Source organism: Castor canadensis, chromosome 19 (genome assembly GCF_047511655.1).
Source record: "Castor canadensis chromosome 19, mCasCan1.hap1v2, whole genome shotgun sequence".
In the NCBI taxonomy this organism is placed as follows: domain Eukaryota; kingdom Metazoa; phylum Chordata; class Mammalia; order Rodentia; family Castoridae; genus Castor; species Castor canadensis.
In genome coordinates this window covers 24,372,220-24,395,014 of record NC_133404.1, presented here as the reverse complement: position 1 = coordinate 24,395,014, position 22,795 = coordinate 24,372,220, and the positions used below count along the sequence as shown (strand labels likewise).

Here is a 22,795-nt window from a genome sequence, read left to right as displayed (position 1 = left end):
TTTCTAGTTGGACTACTAGACTCAGAAGTAATTTGACCAGTACCTTCACCATCCCATTTACGTACTGATAGAGCTTGTGACCTCTTTTTTGGTCAGATTCCCTTTTGTAAATATGCACTGCAACTTTGTAAGCTTTGGGGACCTTGCTTTCTTAACTGCATCAGTGTTTGTCAAACAAGGCTGTAGCTTAGGCATTAGGTGTTTCTCCTTGTGGCCATGCATGTCACTAGACAATGTACAGATGCATATTTACCCCCACTGGTTTGCTATAATGCCCATTGTATGCATGAGAGAAAGAATGCCCAGGGAGATTTAGTAAATTCCTTAAGATCACATTGTGAGTGGCTAAGCAGGGGCTGGGGCTTGGTATGCTGCCTTCTGTTGTCTGAAGTCTTTTTCAGTTTGTGTTAATGCCTTTCCTTTGCTATTGCATTTTTTTCATGGTCATTGGTTCCTCTCCACACATGGCCAGCATCTACATGCTTGCTATGGATATGGATTCTTTCCACTCCCCTGAATTTCATGTTGAAAGTTGTTACCTTAGGTAAGAGTATTGAGAGGTAGTAGGACCGTTAAGCAATGATTATGTCATCATGTAATTTTAATGCTATTCTTTCTGGTCTAGATTATTTAACCTAAAATGATCATACAGGTACTGACCCACCACCTTTCCCTTTTCTGTTATAACACCATGTTGGGATATAGCTCAACAGGAGGCTTTTTCCAGGTGAGGCAGCTCAGTACTAGATTTCTGGCCTCCAGAATTGTGAGCTAAATAAAATAAATTAAAAATAAATTTCTGTTTCTTTAAATTGTTCAATATCTTAACAATACTTCTGATAATGTGACAGAATACCTGAGATAACTACCTTGTTAGGGGAAAGGTTTATTTTTGCTCGTGGTTTCAGAGATTTCAGTCCATGGTCACTTGGCACTTTTAAGTTGTCTGGCAGCACATGATGGTGGCCAATGTGGCAGAGAATGCCAGTTCACCTTATAGAATCTGAAAGGAAAAGAGAAAAAGAGGAAAGGCTAGCGTTCCAATAGACACTTATAGGGAATGCTGCCAGTGACCCAACTTCCTCCCACTGTGTCCCACCTCTTAATGGTTCTATCAACTGTGAATAGTTCCATACACTTGTGACCTAATCTTCAACACACTGAGCTTTGGGAATATTTACCATCAAACTGTAACTCCCACTCTCAGAGGGTCTATGATAACAAAAGAAAGTAGACCAAAACATCTTTGGGCCTAAGACTTTTAGCAGATTGCCTGACTTAAACACTATTTTCAAAGGTATTTCCCAATGCTCAATAATCTTGTGCTCAGTAGAACCCTATGAGCTCAAGTTTGCTAAAGATGCCCCCTCCTCACCTTTCTTTATGCTTCATGTCCCACATGGAGCATGCTGGCCTCCTAATTTCTGCTATCTGAAGCCTGGGACTTCTGGACCTTCCCTCTCAGAATTATCCCCCATGTAGCTCTCACTGATTGCCCTAGGTGAAATTTATTCATTCCCCCTTGCTGAGATCCCTTAGCCTTTCACTGGCTCTTTGCTTTGGTTCTATGTGCACCTTGACTCATTGAGCTCAGCCCTTGGCAGTTACAATTGAGTTCAATTTATTTTTTTGACTGCCTTTCTCTTTGACACTGAACTTTGAACCCAGAGAGCAACTGGAACATGTCTGGTCATCAGAATTGCTTGATATATTTGTGTGGCAACCAGTGTGTGGTGTGAAGACTGGTCATCTGTGATGTTTCAGAGTCAAGAGCTCTGTCTGGTGCACACAGTAGGTATTCATAGCCACTTTTGAAATGTAAAAATTGAATTGTTGTGTAGTGGTTTCTTGAAACCATTTTGCCATCTTCCCCGAATCCACAAAGCCATCATTGATGATTTCAGTGAGATAGCAGTGGCTAATTCGTGGATATTTGGGCACCCAAAGCATCCTTGAGAGGGTGTGGGGAGAATATATTGTGCAGTTCTTGTTATTAAGTCCACTTGGTGGTCTGAAATGGGTGTTGGGTTTAGCAGAATTATCACATCATGTGGAAGGGGATTACAACTAGCAGGGAAGGCTCTGGCAGAGATACAGATTTTCAGACAGCAATATTTTGTCAGTAACTTTTATTGAAATGTACACCGTACTTGAAATAACGGTATGGTGGCAGATGTGATTTGTTTTGCATTCTTACCTATTTTGGCCCTGGAGATGCCTTGCTTTGGTGTCTATTGCATCAAATGGTGAAATGTGTAGAACTTGCTTTCAGGTGTCACCTGAGAGATGTGTCAGGAGAGCCCACAGGAGCTTGTCTTTTTTTGTATGGTTTATGTTGATTTTCAGGATCAAGACTGAAGATATGTAGGAATTCTAGGGATCATGGCCATGCCAGCACCTTTGTGTGGTTCCCAAAGTTGGCTACTGATGTGTGGGTATGGTTGTCCAAAGATATGATAGGCTGGGGCTGGTGTGTCCCTCCTTCAATATTGAAGGCCCAACTGTATGTCAGGGCTTGTCTATCTGCTCAGTTCTCTCCAGATGGAATTTCAGCCACACTCTTTAGGTGCTGTAGTAGGGTAGTGTACAGGGTACTCAGGTACAATAGGGAAGACAGCACCCCTGGCTGTGATGGGGAAGGCAGGTTTGTGCTTCCAATCAGCCAGGGGAAGATTGCAGAAGGTTGCAGAACACTTATGTGCAGGAGGGAAGAAAATGCCCCTGGCAGACGCCCCTACACCTGACTGCCACAGCAGCTACTCCTTCTTTCACACCTTGTCCCTGTAGAGGAGCTGTGGAAGGAGGCAGGTTTATAAAGGGTCCACATAGTTGTAGTGATAACCGCCATTTCTTTACAGTTCTGCAATGTCTGCCATAAAAGATGGGAGAAGAGTTAGAGAGAGTGCAGTGTTTTTTGTTTCATTTTGTTGAATAGTCCCCCCACCCCTTAGAGAGGTTTGAACTCAGGGGTGTATTCTTGCTAGGCAGGCGCTCTAGCACTTGAACCACACCTCCGGTTGTGTCTAAAACATAAACTTTACATTTATGGTAGGTGATTTTTTAAAGTTGACAATTCCAAATTAAAAAATAGTTTGTCACCAAATATTTCTAGGAAAAAATGGGTAAAATAGACAATGCAAGTTGGACTCTTCCTTCATACCATATTAACAATGGTATCAAAATGCACCATATACTTAATTATGGGAGAATTACAAAACTTACAAATAAGTAGGTTAAATAATGGATTTTATGTAATACCCCAAGTACAGCTGATAAAAGAAATTGTAAATTTCATTTATTTAGAATTAAGACATTGTGTGATTCAAAATATGTCATGAAGTGTGGGCCTGGTGATGCACCTCTATAATCCCAGAACTTTGGAGATGGAGGCAAGGTGATCCAAGATGCAGAACATATTGGGTCACCTGGTGAAATCAAGACCACCTCAAGGGACGTAGTGTTATCCTGTCTCCAAAAACAAGGACTGAGCCAGGCATAGGTGGCTCATGCCTGCAATCCTAGCTACTCAGGAGGCAGAGATCAGGACAGTCATAGTTCAAAGTCAGCCCTAGGAAAATAATTCAAGCGAAACTGTCTTGAAAACACACAGCACAAAAGACTGGCAGAGTGGATCAGTGGTAGTGCACCTGAGTAGCAAGTGTAAGGCCTTGAGTTCAACACCAGTACTGAAAAAAATCTTATACCTGGCCATGTGGTGCATGGTTGTAAACAAATAGTTGATAGGCAGAGAAGGGAAGAACATGAGAACATGTGTGAAGTCAGCAAGGTACACATAATGAGAAACCGTCTCAACCCCCCCATAATATAATAAAAACTTACAAAAAAGAACACTGCTTTGAAAATATGATAAGCCAATGTCAAAATCAAGAAATCTATATTCCCTCGCTCTCCCAAAACGTCTGGCATTCTTTCCCAAACTTTACCTCCTCTGTGAACACAGAACTCTAAGTGCAGCTCTTCGTACCTTTATTCCTGTTGATTATGAATTTAGGTAGTAGGGATTGTGCTCGTATAATTAATACTACACTTGTATTTTTCTTTTTTGTAAATGCTGGTTTTGAACTCAGTCTGATGCCCTTGGAAAGCAGGCACTCTATCACTTGAGTCACCTTGCCAGCCTTTTTTGTGTTGGATATTTTCAAGATAGGGTCTCGGCCACGCATCATATCCTGGCTGTAACTCAGCTTGGGGGAATCAGTGGCAGTGCATGGGGCTCTGGGCATCCCTGAAATGCATCCAGGGTAAGAACAGCCTGGGGGACTGGGAATGCGACTGGGATTGGGACCAGAGTGGCCTGTGCAACAAGGGGCAGCAGCCAGGACCTAGGAGGCCATGACCTGAGAGGAGGCTGTAGACACAAAAGGCCGTGGTCCCATGGCCCAGATGGGGGTTGACTTTTATGGTGAGTCAAAGACCTGCAGGGTACTCATCCTAAAAGTATAAATTAGAGTATAGTCTAGATAAAGTATCGTATAATTTAGAATAAAGTAGATGGAGACAGGGTTGACAGGTTCCTCCTAGTTGAGCTGATCCCACCAGTGTTTATCCTGGTTTTCTGGGATTAAGACTGAAAGGTATGTGGGGAATGCAAGGGGACCTAGCCATGTTTTGTGTGCATGCACGTGTATCTGCACTGGGGATATTGCCTATATTAATTTCTTCACATCTTTTATGAAAATGGAGGCGCAGTGAGGCAGAGCTGGGGTGGGGCAGTGGCACAAAGGCGAAGGGCAGCAGTAGGGATGGAGGTGACCTGCAGAGCCATACCTACGATCAAAGAGAGATAAAGGGGACAAGGGGAGAATACTGCCTGGTTTAATTGAAGAGTCAATGCAGTTGAGCTTGGATTCTTTGGCATGTAGGCAAAGAGGGAAAATATGTCTGTTTAATTAACAAGGAGAGTAAACTGGCCAGTACACATGCTCATTACAATCAAATTACTTTCCCTTTCAGTCTCAGTTACATCTTCCCCACTGTCCATTTATTTTTTCTATTTCTGTGGAAAAGAGGTGTTCTAGTCATCTGTTTCCTGCCTTTACTTGATCCTGGGGCACCAGTTAGGGAGTCAGTTCTCTTCAGTGAAAGCACCTTTAAGCCTTATTACAATCCCTTAGAATATCCATATATAGCCTTGGTCTGAAGAAAGAAATTTATTAGTTCCCAAATAATATATTTTCATGTTCCTTTTTGTATGTTTGAAAATGCTTATTTCCCCCCATTCTGTCATTGATTAATGATAACTTTTGAATGTATGCAAATTTAATAGAGAAAGAAAGCTTTCATTTTTAAATGTTAGATAGGGATCTAAATTGCTTCATTTGTAATAGGAATTGGACTTTTCCTATTTCAAAGTTCTTTCTCTTCTGTTTTGAAATGTTAATTATTTTACAATGTTGGGTTGAAGACTTTTCAACTTAACCCTCCATATGTGCTGAAAGTAGAGTAAAGGTGATCATCCTGAAAGAATTAATCAATTTAGCATCTTTTCTTTTTTATATGATTAGGCACATTTTCTTCTGGCCAGGGTCTCTAATGTCTGATGTGGTTTTCTGGCTGTAGATTTGGGTACTTTTCCTTTTCCCAAGCAGCTTTTCAGAGCCATACAAGAAAATGTGAGGGTGATTTCCAATCAGGATAATTTTGCCTGTGGTGCCTGCAATGACTTCTTGAGAAGCAAGAGTTTTATCCTGACCCTTATTTACATATATAAGAATAGATCAGTAAGTTCCTTCACACCAGGCTAAATGGTGGCATTTGAAATTCTCTCCCTCAGTGCTTGTAGTCAAGATGCTGTTATCCTCAGGACTTTGCATTCAGCCAGGTGCAGGTGGCCCAAGCCTTTGATCCGAGCTACTCTGGAGGAAGAGATCAGTAGAATGACAGTTGGAAGCCAGCCCCTGCAAATAGTTCACTAGACTGAGTGGACAAAACCCATCAGAAAAGAAGAGCTGGTGGAGTGGCTCAAGATGTAGACACTGAGTTCAAACCCCAGTACTGCAAAAAAGAAAAGAAAAAAATTCTCTTTCTCAAGGAACCTCTTGTAGGAATGCTTGTAGTCCAGTGGCTTTTATCCTCAGGGCTTTGCATTCTTGGCCAGTCTCTTGCTGGACCAGAGAGGGTCCCCTCAGAGGTGCAAAGAGGTGCACATGCACGGAGGGAGGGGCAATGTGTGCTGGCGTGTTTGCTCAGGGAATTTGAAGGTGAGAAACTGGCTCAGTTACAGCAAGTTGTCCTGGAGGGGTGGCTGGAGCTAGCAGAGCCTCCACCTGAGGACCCTTCACTGAAGTGATGAAGACAGCAAGGTTAGTCAAGCATGGTTTCTCTGAGATGGTGAATATTTATTTTTGTGGGTACTGTGGTTTGAGCTCAGTCCCTGATGCTCACAAGGCAGCTGCTCTATCATTTGAGCCACTCCTCCAGTCCCCGATGTTCTTACTTTTTTTTTTTTTTTGGCGGTGCTGTGGCTTGAACTCAGGGACTCTTTTTGTTAGGCAGTCACTCTACCGCTTGAGCTGTGCAAGGGTGCAGGGGACGGTATGATGGGGAATATGTGGGTGTTTGGGTCCTTTGTGTATCTGGAATATCAGGAGCTGTGGGGAAGAAGTGAGTATTTCAATGGCAGGCATGGGCATGGGGCTAGGATGTAAGACAATGGTAATGTTCTGTGATCGTATGAGGTGTTCCACTGTACATACTGTGAACATGCTTATTTATTGGTCTGGGGTTTTTTTTGGTTGTTGTTACTTTGGAAATCTGCCCCATGCCTGGCATTAAGTATGGTCTCAAAAATAGTTTGTTCAGTTTACTTGACTATGTTACTGCTGTCAGGAGCCTCACTTTGTTGTCTGTTGGGTAGGTTAGTGAAATGTGTAAAAGTTACTGTTAGGTATCCCTTGAGAGTTGTGCCAGGTGAGGCCACAGTGGCATGCTTTATTGAATTGGTTATCCTGGTTTTCAGGGTCCAGCCTGAAAGGTATGTCAGGAATATAAGGTGACCTGCTTGAGGCGCCTTTGTGAACTTCCCCAAAGTTGGCTTCTGTTACCAGTCACCCTATCCTTACATATGAGAAGGCCGCTGGGATTGTCCATGCCAGTTTCTCATTTCCCTCCTGTGAGAAATACAGTCCCACCCTGCAGCTTCCAGGAAGTGCAAAGGGACCTTGCCATTTTTTCTACCTTATTATTACACATTTTTGGCAGCTGTTTTGAAGGAATTGGTCTCAGTTTCTTGACCTTGTTAGGCAGAAGAGCTACCACTGGAGCCACATGGAAGTCAGCCAGCTCACTTACTTCTGGAAGATAGGAGACACAAAACATTAGAGGTGTTGTGGCCATTGGTAGCTATGGATTCTCTTCACTGAATGTGAGGAAGATGAGCAAGTAAAGAAGTGACTGGACTTTAGGTCAAGGAGGAGGCCTTCCATATGGGCAGTGGGGAATTATGGGGGCTGAGGTTGGATGGTGGGAAAATTGTGCATCATGCATCTCTTGTGATTTATACTAGAGGACTAAACCTGGGACTTTACATGCTAGGAGAGGAAGGCAGAGATATTGGTGGATTCTGGGATTTTTGGTATCTGATTGGAGGCTGGGGGCTCAGGTCTGGCCATTGTGTGAATCCTTCCCCACCTCACTCCATCATAGTCACAGTTTCTTAGCACTGTCCTCCATCAAGGCCTGGACTAGAGATGAAGTGAACACCCTGCTCACGCAGGCCTCACAACTGTGCCCAAAATGCCTAACTGCACATGATCTGGGCAGCCTCTGCATGGGAGCCTCCCAGTAAGAGGCCATTTGTGTACTGGGAATTGAGAGAACAGAGTGTAACATTTCTTCCCACCAACCTGACCCCAGCGTCATCTGCTCCTTCCTGGAAATGTGGCTGGACAAGTAACCTGAGGAGTTTTGCAAGTTCAATGGATTGGCCTCTTAAAACAGTTGATGGCCTATCTGCTGGTCAACATGCCATTCCCAGACACTGCCATTCCTGTCCACCTTCTGTTGACTCAGCTGGAGGATTTGGAATCCAGTGATACAGAGCCCATTCACAGTCAGGAGGCCTTGAGTCAGTGCCTGAGAACTCAGTAAGAGGCAAGTGTACAGGGAGCAAACTCCAGAGCCTGGGGTTGGGCCAGAAGACATCAGTGGTCACCAATCTGGGAAGATATCCTGTTTTGGGGTGAGGTACTGAAAATATCTGGCAGGTGGGGTCATCTCTCGGTATGGAAACGCTCAGGCAAAGCCACTTATCCTAGTGTTCTTGTATCATCCCACCAGTGCAGTGCTTCCTAAAGTTCTAGAGCTACCTTCATTAGTAGTGCATCTTTTTCCATCCTTAGATATAGGGCCACACATACCATTCATCATCAAACAAGATAACCCTTTACTCATTCCCCCAGCTTTGCAACAATTATCAGCTTTTCCATCTGCTCTAGATGGAGAGTTGGTGAAACAACAAGATTCTTGGGAAAATACAGCAGGTTATTTCAGTGGCAGAAGGGAATTAACAACTCCACCTGGTTCTGCCCATGGTAGCTGACACAGACAAAGCTTCAGCTGTTTCAGCAGCAGATGAGCCTGAACATCTGACTACTGTGGATCTCCAGTTGGTTCTCTCCATATAAGTAATATTAACCTACCTCTACCTCTGGAGGAGCAGCTATCTCAAAAAACATAACAGAACTCCAATTTCCTCCTCAATTTATGAATTATTCATTTTCCATTTAACCACTCAGAATTTAAGTCTGCATGTGAGTATGTGTGTTTGTAAAGGTGTGTCTGAATCTGGAGATCAAAATTAGGCATGGAAACATGCCAAGCACATACCCCACTGCTGTGACATTTGCTAGCCCTAAAATTTAACGTTTAAAAAATTATACACTTGGTCTGGGAGAGTGGTTCAAGGGGTAAAGTGCCTGCCTACCAAGCATGAAGCCCTGAGTTCAAATCCCAGTATAAACAAACACACACACACACACTTTCTCTCTCTCTTACATAATCATGGGAGCATATGAAATTTAAAGAGAAATAGGGAATAATTTCAAAATCTGAAAATTCCTCCTAACATACTCTGAATCTTTTAAGTACATCTGTACCTAATGCCCTCATACACAGTATTCATAACACATACAATGCATACAAAAACACTATGTACATACATATATGTGCACATATATACAAAAATACTCCTTTCTTTGGTCAGACTGCTTTCTTTCAAAGAGAAATCTTTGTTCCTTTAAGAAATTGGAAACATTCAAAACAGCCAAAAGTGAACATTTATACAAGATTTCTGGTTTGTGAGATTCCACATTGAACTGTCTTACTCTGGTCTTTTTATCTAATTCTATACACTTAACAAATACCTTCTTGAGGACTGGGTGTTATCTCAGAGCTACAGCACTTGCTTAGCATGTGTTCATCCCTGGGTTAAATCCGAACATAGGAAAACAATGTTTCTTTCTATGCTCTCTTGTATATTATATACATATTATTTACCTTAAAGTTATTATAAAATCAAAGAAGGTAACAGCACTATTATTTGTTGATAATATAGAATATTCCAAGTTCGAATATGATGAATTTTTTTGAATGTGATGAATTTACATTGAAATACAAAGACATTAATAAAAGGAAATCTTTCTCTAAAATCTGGGGTTTCATGCCTGCCCCCATTAATGATTAAATCTCTTCTGTATCAAATACTTCTTGAAAAGACAGTTTGGTGTAAAGTTTATTTCATGTTGTAATCATTGCTTAAAATTCTTATTCCTCAATTATTATGAGGAGTTCAGAAAACAGTAATTCTAAAGTGTTTTTCCTATCCACCACAAGCTGTTTTCAAAACCAATACTATCATAGAAGACTGACTGCCAAGTTTGCACCCTCTTGCTCATAAAGAAACCAGGTAGTATGGCAATCTTCAAGGCTGAGTGGCCAGCAGGAAGTGTGTCAGCATTAAGTTCAGCATGTGCTTTCTGAAGGTGCAGTACAGTGAGGACAGCAGCCACCAGGGGCCTAAACTGTGGGGTTTGCAGGCTGCAGTCTCCTGAGCCTATTATACATACCTTGTGGGTTTCAGTTTAGTTGTTTGCAGAGAGATACGTTTAATACATTTTCTTTTATTTTTAGTTTACCACTTAATTGTTTGCAAACAAATTTATGCCTAAAATTTTAATAGCATGCCATATATAGTAGATTTAAAAATATACACCTATTCTTATTACTATTTTTTGCTTCCTTTGAATCTTGCTTAGCAAATGTAACCTAAAGAGTGCTTTTGATTTGTGGTTTGTGTCTGTGTGCTCAGTTTTCTTTTAATTTTACCATTCTGTCATTATTCTACAAAATATAATCAAAGAGGACAGAAATATGGGCTATTTAGAGCCCATTTGCTACACTGCTACACAGTTCATGTCAAAACATCATATGGATTACGCATAATGTATCAGTAGAAACTGTTTTGGGGAGTTTGTTTTGTTTTCTAGTGTGTATGTATCTTTTTTGTTATTTGTGTGGTGAGACTGTGGTTTGAACTGAGGGCTTCACATTTGCACAGCTTGCAAAGGACATGTGTGTATGTCCAGTGCTGTATGTGTATTTTATTTAAAATGAGTTCCATGGTGTTTGTGAAGTATTGATAAAGCAAACCATCTCTACATTTAAGGGACCACTCAAATAACAGACTTCCTGGGTGGGAAAGTTGTCAAACTGCAGAATATAACATAGGCAACTGGTTATTTATAGACACTGAACTTTAGGGGGGGGGGCATGTGGATGGAATGTTTTTAAGCAGAAAAGGGGATTTGGGCTGAGGATGGGATTGCAGAATAGATCACCTGGAAAACAGCAAAAGATGAAACGACTAATTAAATTTGTAGAGTGTGGTAATTTATGTAAATAGAGTTAGCAGGCAGTTTGGAAAGACTGGTGTTTATAAGAAAGGACATGGAAAGTCCTTGAAGAAATATATAGAGACTGACCAGAGTTTAATACCCAAAGATTATTGTTGGATTGAGGGAATTGAATTGCTCTGGTGGTGTTTTTTGGCGTGTTTCTAGGATGGAACACAGAACTTCGAGTTTGCTAGGCAGGTATTACAGCACTGTAGTATAAACAAAAATGAAGCCCCAAACTCAATTTCTAATACAAGGCCACCTCGCCTTCGTCTATATCTTCTCTCTCCCCTTTCTAAGAAACACCAAGTTCATTTTATCGCTTCTTGAATTTTGAAAAACCTTTTAATGTTTCTCTGTGATTCTCAAATTCCACATGTAATAGCGGAAGTTATAATCCAATGTTCCATAAAACAGGTCCTCCACTAGAGTAGGCTCTGTAGATTTGCTGTCCCTGTCACAAATTGCTTAAGGTAGTTAACCTTATGTAAGTAGAAATGTTACATATCTCTACCCTTTACCACTTGACCAGCATCTTTATACACTCTCTTTAGTCTACCACCTCTTTTTTGGTCATACTGGAGTTTTGAACTCAGGGCCTCAAACTAGCTAGGCAGGTGCTCCACTAGAGACATTCCACCAGCCCTGAGCTCCTCTTTTGATACAGGTGATTTAAAAAAACTTTTTTCTTAATAATAAAAGCACATTGAGTTCTCTCAGTTACAATTTTGTGTGAAATTTACTACTAGAGTTTTAATTATTTCTGCATTTTGGGATATGTACTTCTCTGCAGTCATTCTGTTTACCTTTTCTATTTTCTTCAGTCAGTGGCAATGGTTCTCCTGATGCGTGTACATTACCATCACCTGGGAGCTTCTTAATAAATGGAGCATAAACTTCAACATCGATTTAATATTCTATTTGGGGTCCTGTAATTTGCATTTGTGTCTTAGTGCCTGTGTTAATATAAGTAAGACACTGAGAGAGGTAATACTCCCCCAGTGGCATTAGAGTTAGGTAACCTAGTGTTGGAAACAATGCAAAACTGTACAGAATATCAGAAGGTAGCAGGGTGAGGCCCACTTTTAATATACAAATGAGTATATTAAAACTCAATTTCTGGGGGCAGGTTGGAAATCAGATAAAGAGATGGAATCATAAACTCAACCCCAGACCTACTAAAACAGAATCCGTAGTAATCCATAAGGTCCTTATATTTTGGGAATCAGCAGGCTACATTCCCTTCCAAATTTCAAATTCCAGAAGAAATGCTCAGCTTGGAGAGCATTTGGATGGCTAATGGTTTGTAGCTATGTTCTAAATCAGCTGCAGTTTAAGTTTTTTCTGGAGATGTTAATCGATTATGGTCACCTTCCATGTAGTCAAGGATTCTATCTTCCCCTCCTGTGTCATAACATCCTACTGATGTGCCATTAACATTTCATGTTTTTATAGGAAGAGATAAAAATTCTGGAAGTTGTGTAGATGTTAAGAAACCTCCCACTTCTAGTAACTAAATGTTCTTCTGAATTGTTCTTCTTAATACAGGACCAAATCTAGCAGAGTCCGTGCAAGTGAAAATGAACTGCAGTTTTGTGAAGACATTACAGACAAGTCATGTTTGAGAAGATTGACTTTAAACAGGGAAGAAGCATTGGCTAGAGGCTCCTTCACAGAACAAATTGAGAGAAGCTTGCAGATACCATTCCAATAAGGAATTTTCTGAGAACAAAGACATTTAGATACAGTAATTAACATATATAGTTAGTTCATCTAGTATACAGTCCATAATGCCATTCCTTCTCTTTCCCAAAAATGTTTTTATAGCCTTGTTTTATTTCTAACAGCTCATCTGACATTATAAGTACAATCAGGCTCCCAAATAATATACAAAGAAAAATCAAGTTTAATTTACAATGGCTGCTCAACCTTCCTTTCTCTTTCATGGGGATACTATGCTTGAATCATTCAGGACAAAGATTCTGTACAATCTGTCAGGTTCTCAAGACTGGATTTAAATGTTGTCTTTTTTAATTGTGACAGTAGTAGTTTGCTATAATTTCCCTCCAATGATATAATTACGGATTCATTTCACTCACTGACAGGTACATTTGAGAGAAATTAGCTGATTTCATCATTGTGTAAACATCACAGTGTGTATGTAAATAAAGTGTGATACCCTACCTTCTACAAGGCATTACCATATGGTGTGAAGGGAGCTTAATGTGGTAACTGTTTGGTAAGGATTGGTCTCAGTGAAAAGAAATGCATTTTTATTTTTCAGATGGCATCTTACTGTGTTTCCCAACCTAGTGCCCAAATCCTGGACCCAAGAGATCCTACTGCCTTCATGTAGAGATGGAACTGCAGGAGCCTGTCATATTTGGAGACATAATGTGTATATATCAGGTATTTTCATGTTTTGGTGAGCAATAACTGACAAAAGCAACGTAGAAAAAGAAATGTTTTTATTAGTATACATTAGTTGTACAGGGGGATTCACTGTGAGTTTTCTGAATACTCTTCCTTTGTACATTGGTTAGGTCCACCTCAACCATCTCTTTCTCTCATCCCCATCCTCCATATTTAAACCATTGCAAAAGGTTAAGGGATGAAAATTTTATTTTACTTTATGTTTTCAGTCCACCTTTTTTTGTTTACATACACTTGGTGTAGTTACCAAGAGTCTTACAGAGTAAAGCCAAGCCTGGTGTCAGAAATAAAACAAGCAACTCAAATGAACAAACATGTTCCAAATGCTCACTGGATCCAATGTCAGTGTCAAACACAGAGACAGTCAGAAGAATGAAATGACCCCATGTCTATTTACCTGCTTGGTTAGTCAAGGTGGAAAAGCCCCATATAGAAATGTTATTGCCAGTGAAAGGCTAAGGAAAGTCGGCAAGGAGGTACAAATTTACAAGAGGAAGTCGGTTAGAGCCCCTGTGGGAGGGACCACCTGAGAGCCAAGGTTCAGAGAAACCAACTTGTGACAGAAGAAATTGTGGGGGCTGCACTCTCCTACCTGGGCCATGCAGCTTGTAAGAAAGTTGAGGGGACATCCTTGAAGAACCCAAATTCATCCTGTTCTACTGAGCTCAAGGCTCTTGAAATACTTTTACAAACATTGATGAGGCAGGCCCGCTCCAAATGGTCTCAGTTAAAAAGATGGTGTAGTCCATTTTCATTGTTAGAAAGACAATCTGAGAGTTGGAGGATCCTAGTTGGAAGGCACCCGGGGAAAATATTTTGTGAGACGCCATCAGCAAAATAACCAGAGAAAATATACTGAGGGCCAATGGTTTACCACTTGAGCCACTCTGCGAGTCCCTTTTTTGCTGGGTTTTTTTCAAGAGAGATTATTGTGATCTATTTGCAAGGCGTTGGCTTTGAAGAGCAATCCTTTTGCGTAGCTAGGATTACAGCCACGAGCAGGGATGGCGGCAGCAGCAGTGCAGGTGGATTGTGGCGCTCTGCTCAGCCAGGGGCGGTGTCCTAGGTGGGATCACCCGGCGGGGACCCAGACCATCTCAGTGGTCGCAGGGGAGATGAAGGCAGAGCGCTGACGCTCGTGTAGCATTCAGTATCCCGAGCATACAATGCACATCGGGCACCAGGTCCACGAAAGGTCCAGAAGTAGCCAGGAGGACTATGGCTATGGTTTCCAGGGCTGCCAAGAAGGCCCTGACCCGGGCCTGCAACTAGGAACTTCTGTTGTAGCCCGGAATCTTGGCTTGGTGGTTGCTCTGCTTGCTGAGCAGGGATGTGGGCGGAGCACCCGGCTCAGCTTAGCCCCAGGCGGGCTCCTGGGCGGAAGCGACCCAGCGGGGTCAGGACCTCCAGGACAGCTTGACATCCTTGGCAGTGGTGACAAAGGTGGTGTGCTGAGCTCGGAGCAGCCGCGGGCAGCATCCTGGGTGCAAACAGCCACCCGGATTGAGGATCACTAGGACCTGGAGTGATCTTCAGCAGGTAATGTAGGTGGCCAAAGGAGCCTGGGTGGCCGTGGGTCTCCACCCAGGAGTGAGCTGCTCGGTAGGGATCAGGACCAAGAGTCAGCCACAGTGGTGCAGGCGGTGGGGACAGGCGTGGCTTGGGAGGACAAGTGGATAGGGCTTCCCTGCCACCAAGGAGGCCGCAGTGTCGCGACTGGGATGCATTTTGTAGGTGAGATTGATTCAGATATCAATAAAACAGGGAAAATTATTCCAAAATAAAGGTCATCTCTGTTTGGGACCGTGGTCAAGATACCGACAAAGAGATCAATAATGAAAGGAGACTCGCAGAGTGAATAGATTTCAGTGTCCTCCAGCTCAGCAGGGGATTCCACGAAGTTCCTTTTTGCTGAGAGAAAAGAATGGGATGGTGAGTCTTCATGTCCAAAACAAAAGTCTGCACTTCTCATGGATAGCAAGTAACTGATCCAGCCCTGATAATAACTAGAACAAAATATACTATAGGGAGGAATTGTTAACCCTTGAGCTACTGAGTCCTTTTTTTTCCCCATGGGTGTTTTCCAGATAGGGTTTCTGATACATTTGCCTGGGGCTGGTTTCAAACTGCAGTCCTCCTTATCTCTGGCCTCTTGGTAGCAAGGATGACCTGCGTGAGCCACCAGCACCAGGAAAATAGTGGTTTTCAGGTCTCTGCTTTAAGGAAATATTGCATGGATAGTTGTAATCCAGGTGTAGTACAGCACATTGTGAGTGAGAGTCAGCTAGAAGCAGCCCCTGAGAGTTGTGCCAGGTGAGGCCACAGTGGAGTGCTTTCTTGTGTGGGTTATCCTGGATTTCAGGGTCAAGCCTGAAAGGTATGTCAGGAATACAATGGGACCTGGCCATTACAGGCACCTTTGTGAGGTTCCTGAAAGGTGACTGGTGTTACTTAAGTATGCAAAGGTACTTCTGCTGGGATAGGTCATACTGTCCTTACAGTAAAGGAGGAGCCAGGGCGTGTCCAGACCATTTGCTCAGTTCCTTCCTGCTGGCATTTCAACCCCACCCTGCCCCCTCCAGCAAGTGCTACATTTGATAAAGCACAGTGGGCTCAGACTCAGCTGGCTGGGGTGGGGCAGGCAGGACTTTGAGAGGTTTTGGAGCCTGATCCTGAGGAACATGGCAGACACCCCTATACCTGTGTTTCACAACTGCTACTCCTGTCACCTTTTGTTCCACTCTGTTTCCATGGAGGAATTGTAGAATGAGACAGGGGTGAACATAGCCCACATAGTTGAGCTGATGACAGCAGTGTTTATCCTGGTTTTCTTGGATTGAGACTGAAAGTTGTGTCAGGCATGCAAAGTAGGTTGGCCCTTTTGTTCTGCACCTTTTTTTTAATTTTAATTTTTTGGTATTTATTTTTTGGGGGCCTAGACTTTCAGTTTTTGACCTTGCTAAGCAGACGCTCTACCACTGGAACCATAATACCCTAAATGTTCATTTCCCCCCCCCTTTTTTTTTTTTTGGTGGTATTGCAATTTAAAGTCAGGGCCTCACACTTACTATGAAACGCCTCTATTACTTGATCCTCTCTGAAAGCCCTTATTTATCCATTTTTAATTATAGTATGTTTCTGTTTTGCGTAGTAAGAATTTCTCATATATTCTGAATAATAGACGCTTATCAACCTTATGGCTAATTTTAAACTATTTCCCCATAATCTCTGGGGTTTACTTTTAATTTTTTTCGCGGTACTGTGGTTTCAACTCAGTGCCTGTCACTTGCTAGGCACGTGCTCTATCACTTGAGCCACTCTGCCACCCTTGTTATGTGTTGGGTATTTTTTTTTAAAGGATATTGAACAGTTTTTGTTTTTTCCATTAAAGCAGTGTTGGATTGTGTTGTAAAGATTAACAGTCAGTTCTAAATATTAATAAAACTTTAGTGGAAGTAAAAATCCCATTTATAGATAGCATCCCAGTTTTTAATTCAAACTCAAATTCTACCAAATGAGCCTAAGTGGGTGGATATAATGTCCTAAATGGACTTTTTAAATACTTGCAAAATTACTTGCTCCAAATGACTCTAGTACTCCACTCTTAGGCTTCACCTTCAATATTTGAGACAGGCACTTCCTAGCAGTTAAATAAGATAAACACTATGCATCCAAAATGTGTTTATTGGTACTTGATTTAGATACTTTTAATCCTGCTTCCTTCTGAAGGAACATCCTTCTTTAATCCTTGATTTTCCTTGTGTCTGTTGGCAGATGACAGTGAAGCAACCAACTCACAAACTACCGTTAGGTATTTTTGAAAATGGGTCTTGAGAACTATTTAGCTGGGCAAGCTTTGACCCTTAATCCTGCTGATCTCTGACTACTAAGTACCTAGGCTTACAGGCTTGAGTCACCTACCCTGGGCCTCAATTTTTATAGTGTATGTTTGGGGCTTCCTAGGCAAGCACTATACCACTTGAGCCATGCTTCCAGAAGTGACTGACTTATTTGCATAGAAGGGATTGGTCCCAGATAATTGTGCACACTTGAGACTGGATATCCCTATGAACCTCAATTCACTGTGAATAGCCCAGGGTGATATCAATCTCAGATCCTCTTGACTCTGCCTACCAATTTCTGTGGTGAGTCACAATTAGGTCATTCATAGTATAATTGGATCACAAAATGTCTTAAGTCTGATGAAGTTTAATTTATGATTTATTTGATGTATCTTCTATTGCTAGTGCTTTTTTTGTTATACAGAAATTATTATTTAAGCTAAGACCTTGAACGTTTATTCCTATGCTCTCTTTTGTGAGTTTTGTACTATTTTTTGTTTTTGTGATCATTTTAAAGTGTGCACTCAGAATCTCACACTTGCCATGCAGGTGTTTGACCAAGTTAACCACTCAGTTAACCCCTTTTTGTGTGGGGTATCTTTGAGATAGGGTGTCGAGAAATATTTCCTGGGGTGCATGCTAAATTTAATGGTCCTAATCGGCCTCAGGAATAGGTAGGGTTAGAGGCATGAAGCAATGGAGGCTCAGTGACTTTATTTTGGTTTTTTGCCTATATTGGGGTTTGAATTCAGAGCCTCACAGTTGCTAGATAGGTGCTCTGCAACTTGAATCACTCCACCAGCCCTAAGATTACTTGTTCTTGATGTCGTAGTTTGGTAATGGCCTATTTTGATACTCTTGTATTTTCTTCTGGCGGAATTGGGTTTTGAACTAAGGGATTCATGCTTGCAAAGCAGGCACTCTATTGCTTGAAATTCCTCCATCACTGAACAGTTTGTATGCTCATGTTTTTACACTTTCCTAGCAATGTTTGATTACATTATGGAATTTCCCACATGCATATTCTCTTACCCTCTCTTTTCCCTATCCTCATACTACCTTATTTTCAATATATTTCACTAGCTTTGGTTATTTGTTCTTCATACATAGACACAATATGTTTTGATACTAATTATTCATTATCTTTACCCATACCACCTCCCCTTTGTTCTCCCCAAACAGTGACACAATTGCAATCAATCATTTATATCTATATCTGTATCTGTATCTATTATATATGTATATCTTGTATATACATGTATATGTATATATGTATATCTTAATTCTGCACATGAGAGAAAACATGTTGTTGTTCTTTACCTGCCTTACTTCACTTAACCTGATAATCACCACTTCCATCCATTTTCTTGCTATTGACATAATATCCTCCCATCTTTGTGACTGAATAGTATTCCATTGTTTGCATGTACATAAAATATATATAGATATGTACATATTTATATATATCACATGTAAATTATCTTTCAGCATAGATATCTTACCATTAGACCTTTCATTTCACTTATCTCCAGTAATTGACTTAAACAGTAGCTCACCCATTCATGCAGTTATATTGACAGTGCAAGTTGAAACTTGCCTCTGTATGGTGCTCTGGTGTGTGTAATCATTTCCTAGGGCAAATATTGGGGTGACCAATGGTGGAGCCTCCCTCCCTCACAAGGCATCCAAAATGCATTTCCCGTGACCTTATGATGGCCTGGCCTGCATTGATACTTCCCTAAGTTGGTAGATGGTAATTTATGTCCCCATGATGACACTTGCTAGGATCCTTTTGATTGTAGCAACAGGTTTTTGCGCAGGCCACTACCACAAGTAAAGTCATTTGTGCAATTCCTACTGGCAGAGAATAGTCATTCATAGACTTTTCTCTATAAAATTTGTCTTCATTGTAACCTCGGATGACAGTGTTAGCCCATGTCATGGATGAGAATTCTAAGGTTCAGATGGAAGATCTTTATAGGATGCCAGGTGTGTCTAAGAACAGCAGATATCCCTAGTGTCATCAGGTCCTGCATCAGTACGTGACAGCATGCCCTTACCCATTGCTCAGATTCCTTATGACACTCGTGGCATTCCTGTCTGTTCCTGTAATGCCTTGGCTTTCCTCTGTCTTCCTTCATGAGAGCATGGGAGGAGATGTGGGTTTTGAGCTCTGCCTCACTGGATTCCAGGTGTACCAGCTCAGTCAGGTGAAGCTGGACATGATTACAGCTCAGAGAAGGACATGCAGAGCAGCAAATAGGCCATCAGCCGGTTCAGGATGGCCATGTCCTCAGACTGCTCCTGTCAGGTTGGCCACCCGAAGTGTCACACCGTGCCCTTTCCTTTCCCAGTTTTCAAATGGCCCATTGCCAGGAGGATTCCTATGCCAAGGCTGCCTGGCCCTTGTGCAGCTGGGCATTTTGGTAGAGTTGTGAGGCCCATAGGATCAGGATGCTCACCTATCTCACCTCCTGTCCAGTCCCTGATGGTGGAGAGAGCTGGGGAAAGCCTGGGTTTTAGTGACCTCCCGGATTGCATCTTGAACCTGCCTTACAAATGGCAGAATTGCTATCTACAAGACCAGATGTGAGGCCTGAGGCAGTGCATTTCTTCATGGGTGAAACGCAGACCTGGGGAAAGCATTTCCAGGGCTCATCACACATCCTAGTGGAACAAACACTCTCAGTGTTGCAGAGCACTCCAAAGACCAGGCTGGGAGTTACTGAGGCCCTTGGTCTGGAAGTGGGGCCTTCAACTTCTGTAAAGGAGATCCAGCTGCATAGTGGTGACAAAAGTTTTTTAGCTACATAGGAAGACAGAGGCAAAGAAGGTGTCCTCACTCGGTAGGAAACATTACAGATGGTTCATAGGCTTCTCCAGCCTGCCAGCCTTGACTGTCCTCAGCCTTCAGGACTCATCCAGGGCAAGGGTGGACTCATTTTCACTCTGAGTTGGGGACGGGGAGGAGTGGTTTAAACATGGAAGGTATAGCAAACTGAAAAATATCTCACTGACCATAGTGAAGGGAAGGAAACATGCAGAGCAAGAACTATCCTCAATATTCAGACTCAAACCCAAACATGAGGGATGATTTGTGGAACTGATGGGTGGGGTTTCAGTCAGAAAGGTTTTGTGGCCTCTTGTACCTGTCCTTGCCAGTCCTGCTTTCCCTCTGGGTTCCACTTGGAAAATAACGTAAGTCACCTGGATCTGCTGAACAGGCTGATCTGTGTCTCCAGTTCACCATCTCTGGGCTTTTTAGAGGTCTGAGGCAGGGGAAGAAGGGAGACAGCAAAAGAACATCCTGATCACTCCAGGGTCTCAGCTCAAGTGAGCTAGCTGCAACTGTGGAATGTGGCTCCTGGTTACCCAGGTTCCATGTTCTTTTCAGCTCATTGTCAAGGAAGTAGGATTACCTCTGCAAAGCCGTTCATAGGAGACTCTTCCTCAAACAAAGTACTCCCTGGCTACCAATTGCTTCCCTCCCACATCTGCAGGAATAAATCTGGACACAGTTACAGCACACTAGTTAATTACTATCCTCTATCAGGGCTGGCTGTACCAGTACCTCCAACTATCTGAAAAGCAAAGAACCAAAGTGATAGGACCATATGGTAGAATTGTTCCTTCCTGTGGGTAATGTACTGGAGATACTCCTAGATGTGGGATCCCACGTCATTCTTGGCCACTGGAACCCTGCTAGGTGCCCACATCCCCACCAGAGTTTGCCTGATAGAGGCTGTTTCCACACTGACATATTTATTGTTGATGAACCAAAACTAATTGGGAGGTCCAGACTCTCCATCTGGACCATGCAGAATGTAAGAAAAGTAAGGAGGGGGCATCTTGATGAACCCAAGTTCATCCAGTTCTATTGAGATTAAAGCTCTTGAAAAAGTTGATGAGAAGCATTCTGCAAAATCACTCAGGGAAAAAGATATATTGGTTCATTTTCTGTTCTTACAAAAGACAACCTCAGAGCTGGAGGATCACAGTTGGAAGGCATCTGGGCAAACATTTCATGAGACACCATCTCCAAAATAACCCGTGCAAAATATATTGGCAGTGTGGATCAAGCAGGAGAGAGCCTGCTTTTTGCAAGCTGAAATTCCTGAGTTCAAACCCTAGTCTTACAAAAAGAAAAAAAAGAGAGAGAGAGAGAGAGAAAGAAAGAAACATTGTCATTAGGACAAAGTTGTTTCTTTGTACATTTATTTGTGTCTATATATGTTACTAAACTTAATAATAATGGCCCTGGCCATTATTTGTAACCAATGTGGTATATACCAGTCTGAAATATTAAGAATCAGTTTTAGAAGGTCATGATTTTATATTGAACTATGAATATAATTAATGAAAGAAAATGATGCTTTGAAATCTATTCTTTTATACTCCTCCCATGTATCAGTGGTTAAATTCCTTCTACCTCATATACTTCTTTTTAACTTTTAAAAGGTCATTTTAATTATGAATTGGTAGTGTATTCTTAGGATTAGTGTTGACAGTAAAAACACACCAACAGATGTTATCAAAAACAGACGTTATCTGATAGCCATCTCAATTCTAAGAATTTGCAAGTGGTACATGATCCTAGTGTTATTCCTTCATTAATAGTGCACTTGTTGTTTCTATATACTGCTATTGTTACATTTTTGTTCCTAACTTTTACCTATACTTAGTTATATATATGCCCAGATGTAGTGTCAATGGATCATATGGTAGTCCCGTTTTTAGTTTCTTGATGGACTTCCATACTGCTTTTCATAGTAGTTGTACTGATTCACATTCCTACAAGCAATGTATAAGGGTTCATTTGTTCCCTGCATCCTCTCCAAAATTTTTTGCCACTTGTGTTGTTAATAATAGCCATTTTGAACGCAATGAGGTGAAACCTTAATGTGTTTTTTGTTTGCATTTCCTTATGTGAAGGGATTTTGAGCATTCATTCATGCATTTATTTGCCATTGGGCATTTGTAATTCGTCCCTTGTAAAATTTCTGTTCACTTTATTTGCCCATTTCTTCATCGAATCCCTTGAAAATTTAGTTTTTTGATTTCCTTATAAATTCAAAATATTAATCCATTGTCAGTTGTGTAGCTGGCAAAAATGTCTTTCCATTCTGTAGACTGTCTCTTCAGTCTGGTGACCATTTCCTTTGCTGTGCAAATGGTTTTTAGGCAGGTGCTCTATCCCTTAACCCACTCTATCAGCCCTAGAATTGTATTTTTGATACTACTAATTTTTAAAAAAAACTGTTTCGGGCATTGGACCTGGGACATCACACATGCTAGGCAAGTACTCTAGGACTGAGCTACACTCCCAGGTTTTGATGCCACTTTAAATGGAATTGTTTTCACATTTTTACTTTTAGATTGTAAATTAAAGTGTATAAAAATAAAAGTGATGTCTGCATATTGATTGTGGTAGGTAATGTTTCATTCCTATGACAAAAACCTGACAGTATCTTTTTATAAGGAAAGAAGATTTATTGTGATTTATGGTTGTAGATGTTTCAATGCATGCCTACACGTGTAAGAAGAGATCAACTTGATCCTTCACACCAGGTTATCACTTCTTTCAGGAGTCTTTCTCTCAAGGAACCT

At 41.6% G+C, this 22,795-nt stretch overlaps 1 long non-coding RNA gene across 5 annotated transcripts in view; it reads left to right on the top strand.

Annotated features, from left to right (window-relative positions):
* Nucleotides 1-22,795, top strand: part of LOC141419275 (uncharacterized) — a 91,698-nt gene that overhangs the window by 6,565 nt on the left and 62,338 nt on the right. For 4 of the 5 annotated variants that reach the window (XR_012444065.1, XR_012444066.1, XR_012444062.1 and 1 more), the window contains exon 1: nt 9,609-13,322. This is a non-coding gene — a long non-coding RNA (uncharacterized lncRNA). Of the gene's footprint in view, nt 1-9,608; nt 13,323-22,795 lie in introns of those variants that run through there. The other variant, XR_012444063.1, reaches the window with a different exon arrangement.